This window comes from Chanos chanos, chromosome 15 (genome assembly GCF_902362185.1).
Source record: "Chanos chanos chromosome 15, fChaCha1.1, whole genome shotgun sequence".
Lineage (NCBI taxonomy): Eukaryota > Metazoa > Chordata > Actinopteri > Gonorynchiformes > Chanidae > Chanos > Chanos chanos.
In genome coordinates, this window is record NC_044509.1 from 5352447 (window position 1) to 5361346 (window position 8900).

The window sequence follows — 8900 nt, forward strand, 5'->3', positions numbered from 1 at the left end:
ATATTCATTATAAAAATACAATTGTCATACTGCGTTTTGATGTGCTATTCATATTACATTTTCTTATTAAGTAATTAAAGGAACAATGTGCTATTGTTCAATTATAGTTCATATATGATACATGACGTAGTTACAGATTTGGAGAGTTACACGTGAAATGACGATCAATTTAAGCATATTTATAGTCACCCTTCAACTATAATCTGCCCGCTTTAAGCTTTTCATAGACAATCACAGACAACAGTGAAACGTACTATATATACACATGATAACTATATAATAATTATCTTTCCACACAAACCCAAGTTTACGCAAAAAAATAATTATATCACAGATCGTTTACAGCATACATATTTTCTGATAACTTGACAGGCGTGACAGACAGACAAAAAGATAATAATGTGATAATGTTTTCTGTCACACCTGCGAGGGTTATATCAGTAGTATTGCTGTATAGGGAGTGTATGAATGTGAGTAAAGAGCAGTCGGAAACCATGACCTGGATTCCAAAGCACTCTAAAGAAAAAAAAAGGCGCAATGCACACTTAAGATTTTTTTTTTATGTTCAAAAAGTCTTTAGAACACTTCTGCTATATAAATTAGAATAGTTTGTCGACCTAAGAGGTCAATTTGGTTAAAAAAAAAAAAAAAGAATAAAGAAAAAAAGAAAAGATTTTCAAATGAATCAGAAGCCTTGTTAAATTCTTTATACAGAGAACCGGTGATTACCATGAGAGAACGGACAGTGCAAACGGAACGGACAGTGAGCATACGCTCCGTCATTCTACCGCTAAAGCATCAGGTGAGGTCGTATGCTCGGTCCGCAAGCGCCTGTCAGAAAAACGATTTTTTTTTCTTTCTTTTTTTTTATTATTCTTATCATGACTCCGCTGTTGTCTACGGTCCAAGTCATCGTCTTCGCGAGGTTCTTGATTTGTGTTGAAAAAAAAAAGAAAGAAAGAAAGAAAAGAACAGAGATCTAGCCCAGTTTGCCTGTGTATTTCAGACCAGCAAAGATCCCTCCACCTGTGGGATGGAGAGAGAGAGAGACAAGAGAGAGGGAGAGAGACAAGAGAGAGGGAGAAAGAGAGAGAGAGAGAGAGAGAGAGAGAGAGAGAGAGGGAGAGGGAAAGAGAGAGAGACAAGAGAGAGGGAGAGGGAGAGAGAGAGAGACAAGAGAGAGAGAGAGGGAAAGAGAGAGAGACAAGAGAGAGGGAGAGGGAGAGAGAGAGAAAGGGAAAGAGAGAGAGGGAGAAAGAGAGAGAGAGACAAGAGACAGAGAGAGGGAGAGGGAGAGGGAGAGGGAGAGACAAAAATAAGGATTCAGCAGAGGATAAAATGTGTTACCACAATGCACCTGGCTATATCAACAAACACATTTCTGTATTTTAATGCCATCTTGGTGTAGTGACTGAGTGAAGGTGAGGATTAATGTTTTTTGTGTGCGTGTGTGTGTGTGTGTGTGTTCCAAATAATCATTTGAATAGAGAGACATTTGAATGCATTTGGTTAGTGGACAAAAGCATGTTTTGTATGTCTTGTAAGCCTGTGGACTCATAATAACATAATGAAGCTAGCTAAGGTAGCACAGTGAGATCATTAGATAACAAAAGGGAACAGGCTGTATTGTGAGTATGGGTCTATTGATTGAGCCATAAAATCACTAAGGGTGATTTATGAGCGCACGGAAATGATTTAGGTCTTTGACTTTTTCCTTATTGCCCCGTAATCAGCTTGTCCTGCCGATTGTTTCCAAGTATGTTTGTGTGCACATGAATACTTACATTCATTTATTAGACTGTACTAATTCTTACATTAATGGGAGTAGCTATGTTAAGTAATTTAGTAAAATAATCACTTTTGGACTAATTTCTCTGTGTGCGTGCATTTGTGTGTGTGTGTGTGTGTGTGTGTACGTGTATGTGTTCCCACCTATAGCCGCCACCCCAGCGATCGTTCCCACTGCCACCCCGGCAATTTCGCCAGACGACAGGCCTGAGGATGATCCCTCGTTGCCCTGCCCAGTTGTGTTTTCAGTAATGGTGCTGGACTCCGTGGCTGCACTGGTTGAGTTGACCGTGATGTTAGCCGGGGCTGTGGTTGCATTGACCGTACTCGTGCTGACAGTGGTGTTAGTGTCCTGTGTATTGCTAAGCCATGCTGAGAATAAAAGACATTAACATCAGGGAAAAAAATCTGGGCTTCTTTGTCCCTATAGTAACACACTAATGTCTACATCATTAAATAGGGAAACCATACTGTTAAGCAGTCTCACCCAACGCATATTCCTGTTTCTATGACACTGCCGTCGAAAAAGCAAGTCCGACGATGCCTTCACTCTAGATTTGTTTCATCGTTTATTTTTTCACGTGGGATTACTTTTTGGAATATTCATGTTCACTTCTTTATCTCAGGAAAAGTTTCTAAAAACTCTCCTCTCCTCTCAGTTTGTCTCACAAAATTCTCCTCTCCTTTTCAGGAACTATAAAAAACTTAAAGTATCATATGTGTGTTAAAAGTATATGCTAAAAGACATTCTAGATCGTCCCATGAAACTGTCTATGTGTTTTCATAGTAAAAACAGCTTTCAAACCATGAGTTAGTGGAATTACTGAGGCGTTGTACCTGTGGCCAACAGGATGAGGAGGGCATAGAAAGTTCCAGACATGGTTCCAGAAGACACTGAGAAGAAAAAGTGAACAGAGGAGGTGAAAGGGGAGAAAAAAATCACAGAAAAGAACGTGAAGCACCTGCTTAGGACAAATTTGTCACGTAATCTAATAAGTTGAATTCGTTGTTCCGTGAAGGTTTCTTCCAAAGACAAATTTCTGGTTTGCATTATTTTTTCCCGGGTGGAGTTAAAGAATTATGATACTGAAACATGTTACTACTTTGAAGAAACCAGTCAGGAAACATCCAATTGATAGGTCCCTGTAAAAAATGCTCTCTTTACCAATATAAGTGAATGAGGGGCTGCAGAGCCCTGACAGATCCTTCTGATGACAATCATTAAGTATCTCCACTTCTCTTTTTTTTTTTTCCCTCCTTTCCTTACCTTCTCTCTCCGTCACCTGTCCTCTCTGCTAAAGTCAAAAATGACTAGTGCTTTATCTTATGTGCCAAGGACTATTCTTAAAACTGTCACCTATTTCATAAAATTAAAACGGAAGGAACTATTATGTAAAAAAAAAAAAAAAAAGAAAAAAAAGAAAAAGATATTTCAAAGAGAAATATTATTGAAATGGACCAAAAATCAGTCAAAATAAGTGCATTCAGTCTGTTATTCCTGAGTTACTATTACTATGGACTAGCAATATTATTGTAACTACTGATGTATATGACGCAAAATAAATATTGCTATTCTAAAATAAAGAGCAACATTATGTTTCTGCCTCAAACTATTCAATCAACGTAATTCATTTATTGCATAAAAGTGATCTTATAATTATTTTGTTTTTAATTGAAATGCCTTACTTGTCAAGATGGGTCTGTTTTTCTGTTGCTCGTCCAAGCTCTCTGCCTTTCTAACTCTCTCGCTCTCTCTCTCTCTCTTGCTCCTTCTCTCTCTTGCAGCTGTTACTCCTTTTATGCATCTTTTTGCTGTAAATTTCCCAACAGGCCTATCACTGTGTTCGCCAGGTGCGTTTCCATCCTGATATTTTTTGTGACGCACTGGGTTAAACATTGATTCTGCTTCATTTATGATTGCTAGAGTCATAAAATGGCTATATTTGTATCGGAGCGGCCTGGTGGCTGAAAGCTCCACAGAAAGCTAAAAGAAAAGATTTTTCATCAGAACAATGGAACGCTTAAGTGATAATGATAATGAAAATGATTCACACAACACATTTCAACAACAAGGGCAGAAAGTCTGTTTGAAAAAGTCATATATATATATATATATATATATATATATATATATATATATATATATATACGGTTATGACTAGTAATAAAGTAAAAAAAAAAAAAAATTAAGATGCAATGTATTGTACAACTGCTACAAAGACTGTATAACACAATGAAGATAAAACACATGACTTTGTGAAAAACATGTCTATAAAAGCATGTTTTCAGAGGTAGTCCAGAAGATGCAAAAGCAGAGGCTTATATCTCTATCCTGTATGTGGAGATGGATTGTTCCAAAAACCTAGAACTTTAACCACAAAGACGTGGATCACTTCAGATTTCAGCTCTGACCACAGAAAAGATAAAAGCCCTTTATTAGGTGAGCAAAGAGTTCCATTGGAAAAGTTTAGGTTCAAGAATTTATTGATGAATTCTGGAGCCACATCACAAATGGCCTTAAAACAGTCATTCCCGAGACTGTTTGAGAGTCAGTGAAAGGAAGCTAGGGTGAATTAATTGTTGTTTTTTTGTATTTGTTTTTGTATGAAACCTTGAGTTTTGTAAAAGCTGCAAAGAGGAAAGACATTTCATTTAAGTGTTAAAGGTATAGAAGCACTCCAGCTTAAAGAAGACAAATGCATGCATTACCCTGTCTCAATCTGGAGACGAATCATCTAATTTTAGAAATTAAGCTCAAATGTCAAAAAAAAAAAAAAAAAAGTAAGGTCAGGACAAAAATGGCACAAAAACTCTTGTAAGCAAATCTTAAGTCTGAAATCAGCGACCTAGATTATTTAGATTTTATTTGACGCATCCTCCGGCCCAATAACTGAAATATTCGACTGAAGAAATGCTTGACATCCTCAGCACAGCCAAAAATCTGTGACACCGTCCCCCTGTCATTAGTATTCATGAAAAGACACAGCTGAGTATCATGTGCTTAATGAATAAAGATCATTGTCATGCCTCCATATGGCTTAGCCAAGTGGGAGCATGTGAAATGGAAAATAACATAGGGGCCTGGGACTGAGCCTTGATGCATGCCACGTGGAGGTTTTTCGGGTGATGACCAATGGCCACAGAGCGCCTGAACTTATTCAGAGCACTGTCAGTTACTCTCACTAAATCTCTTAGGCAGTCAACAATAGTAACAGAGTGATCATTTGCGTTAAGGTAGGTACAGGGATCAAAAATCAGGACTGAACATTTTTCTGTGTCAGCTATTACAAGTGTCAGGTGTTTCAGCGCTTCGTGATTGCTCTAGATCCGCACTGGAATTTCTCAGAAATGGAGATTAAATTGAAAAGAAGTTTCTTTCGAGACAAATTTTCCAGGAACCTGAGTATGATAGGGGTAAAGGCCCTTAAAATTCATTCAAAATTAAGGGATCTATTTTTTTTCCTAGAAGAGGCTGAACAGTAGTACTTTTGAAATATGATGTAACCAAGCTAGCTTGTAAAGTTCATTTTTATGATAGAATTAAGATACTATCAAAAGAGCCGCTTATGAGGCATATCATATATTAGGTGTCATAAAATCACTACCATAAGGGTAAATTTGGAAATACCATCAAACATTTAGTAAGTTGCTTATCACAAATGATATCATGGACAGTAACCTATGCAATCCAATAGGAAAGCAGTGCAATTAAGAAATGATCAAATGAATGGGCCTTTTTTCTTACATGTTGCTCAAAGTGCATACGTGTGATGTGTGTAAGATACATAGAAGCACAGAAAGAGAGTAAACACATACACATTAATGCACCTTCAGACACACACACACACACACACACACACACACACAGCATTTAAATGAATACAAATGAAATGATCCGGTTAAATTTTACTTTACTGGGACAAGTGCTTTTTTTTTTTTACAGTGCCGTCAACCAATCAGGATTCCAAAAACATCATAGTTTGCATCAGAACACTTTTGTACTATAGGTTTGCACTTAGGGCAGGTAGCTAAGTTACACTTTAGTGTGTACACATTAATAAGTAGCTTTAATGTGAATTTACAGTTCATATACATGTTCACACCATATGACGCTTCACTTGAGTTGAAAATTCCAGCATGGTTCTTGAGATAATGTTTGCTGGTCTAAAACAATTCCCTGATACATTACATACAATGCTGATTTGCAACTATGTGGGACACAGTGCATTCTTAATTATGCTATTTCCACATTTACAAAGCATTGATTCTATTTTTTACACTCTAATATCTGCCATTTTCAATCACATTTTAACACCGGTATTGATATTGGTAATAACTGACTTTTGTGTACCTTTTCAGGGGTTCATTTGGTAATAACTGACTTTTGTGTACCTTTTCAGGGGTTTGTTATTAATTGTGTAAAGATATTATCTTTATGTTTTTGTGACCACACATGTAAATGTTCCTCTTTTACAAAAGAAAAAGAAAAAAAAAAGCTTTCCTCATACCTTTAAAGACAGTGATGTTATTATCAACCTGTTTTCCAGTGGCGTAAGACATGACTAAGTACTTCAGTTCATAGATTATGTTGAAATTTCACTGATCTGAAGGGGAGTCACGCCTCTGATATGTGTTTCAGTCTTGAGTTACATTACATCCCGTTTATCTCTCAGATAGTCCATTCACAAATTTCGAACAGGAATAAGCTGAAAATCAAGTTCTATAAGCACGACCAAACTCATGTGCTCATGTTTTTTTTACTCAACTAGTTTCTCAGCAAGACGAAATCAAAGGAGCTTTCATCTAGGGCTGGGTAATATTAACCAAAAATCTTATCACATTGTGTTTTCAGTAGGAAAGGTGTGCCGTCACGATTATTGTGCAATTGTTAGACATGGAACAAACTGCCCTTCATCTATTTTTAGATACATAATATATTGCCCTTATATCTAGCTGGTGAAGCACTTTGGCCTGGTCTTTGTCAAAAAACAAAAAAAAACAAAAAAAATTGACCAGAACCTCATATTCACTCTACATGTCTTTTCACTGTGATTTGGGACCTGTACGAACTTTTATTCAACTTTTACTCAATTTGAATTAAACTATGTGTACAGTTTATTGGGTCTAAATTGCAAACAGTAGCTACACAGAAGCATCAGGAAATACTCTTTGGTGGCCTCTTGTATTTTCAACACTCCTTAGACTCTACACAGATTTTGTGGTAATCTGCAGCTATTCATAATTAAAAATATTTATAATCTTCAAATGATTGTTTTCAGGAAATTCTTTGTGTAATTCACATTAGGTGCACCCAATCTGCCAAGTGCACCCTGTGCGTCTCATGCACTCAGAAAACCAAGCTGTTGAAATAACCACCAGAATTTGGTCAACTATAGATCTATAATGATCACAAAGTGTCCAGTTCTGCTTTCCTTTTGTCATTATATAATATTACAAATGAATATTTTTAAGTACCCAGCCAGTCAAATGGATAAGAGAGAGGCTGGAGGTGGTTGGTTGCTGTGCAGAGAGTTGGTTCGGAGCAGTAACATAGAGGTGATATCCCCAGGGATAGACTGTAATTGGTCCCAGAGTCTAGTGGCAAAGGCTGGGGAGCCAGTCAGGATGGGTAGGGGTTTTATTTGGGGGGGGGGCAAAGGGGTAGTGGGGGTTGGAATAGCTGGATTAGTCTGGCTATCTTGTGGGAGAACAAAGGAACTCTGTTTAGACTCAGCATTCAATGACCTCTTGGGTCACCAAACCCTCACACCACAGTAACCCAGCCACTCAGTGAGCCCTGCTCCACTGTGCCCGCCTCTCTCTGTCATACACGCACGTGCACACTCACACGCACACACACACACACTCCAAATTTCCAATTCCCACTGCAGTTAACACAAGCTTTGTACTTCAGTTACATATCATGTTTTAGCGCCCCCCCCCCCCCCTTTTTTTCTTTCGTTAAATCAATGAAACAACTAAACAGCATGAGGAACATAGACAGACCTGTGTACTTGTACTGTACTGTGGGTATATAATATTGTACGATAATGCATTTTTGAATGTCTTTTTGCTTGTGGTGTGCTAAATTGGCTACCTGGTCAGTATTTTAAGCAATTTACTGAGTGAAAATATTGCTCATGTCTATACTGAATCAACGTAGATTTTTTTGGAGGTTCACTGTACGACTACAGATATGTCAAAACAGGTTCAAGATGACGCGATCTTTCCTACAGGAAGATAAATTCTTTTGACCTATGCCCTCATTCTAACCCTGACCCCGGTGGTGATGGAACCTCTAGCGTTTTTTTTTTTTTTTATCAAATACTTTTAATTTTCAGTTACGTTTTTCGCCACAACGGCAGTTTTCCTATATAATAATTGACAATACAGCAATTACTGTATTACTGCTGTTTTGTCAGTGAATTTCTGGAGAAATAGCTTTTAAACTGACAAATATCACGATGTAAACAACAAAAACCATTTGCTAATATTGTCCCGCTAGCAAAACGTCATTTTGACGATTCATCAACAAGGCGGCAACTGTCAAACTGAGCCCGTATTGCTACAAAGGGAAGTCTCCCCCCCCCCAAAAAGCATAAGGTTTGGTAACAATCCAATGGGTTTGTTTTGAAAGAGCCGTAATAGCACTTAAACGATGTCTAGATGGCGCTCGCTTGATGGAAAGAGCGGGGACGGAGTTGCTCGACTGAGTTTGTGGTGCACCGTTCGTATGACTGTGCAGGAGTTAAGAGCGCTTGCCGAATAGTGGATGAGTGCTGCCACTTAACTTTATCATCAGCGGCATCGCCAAACCAAAATGCTTACTTAATCATGTAGTGCACATTCAAAAAGCAGACAAGCACAATACTGCAAGTCCTTTAAAACGCTTTTTTTTTCTTATGCGTTCCTTGAGTGCTATGATATGTCGTTAGCGTGTTTGCTAGACACCCGGCTTTGCGCCAGGAGGAGTGAAGACCAATCAATCGCCGGATACCTCCACCGCCAGTTTTTGTGTACACTGTAGTGGAGTGCTGCTGAGGCAAGGGGAAAAGCGGCGGTACCACTAGCAGTGTTTTGGATATGGTGGCATTAGAGCTAGTTTAATGCGG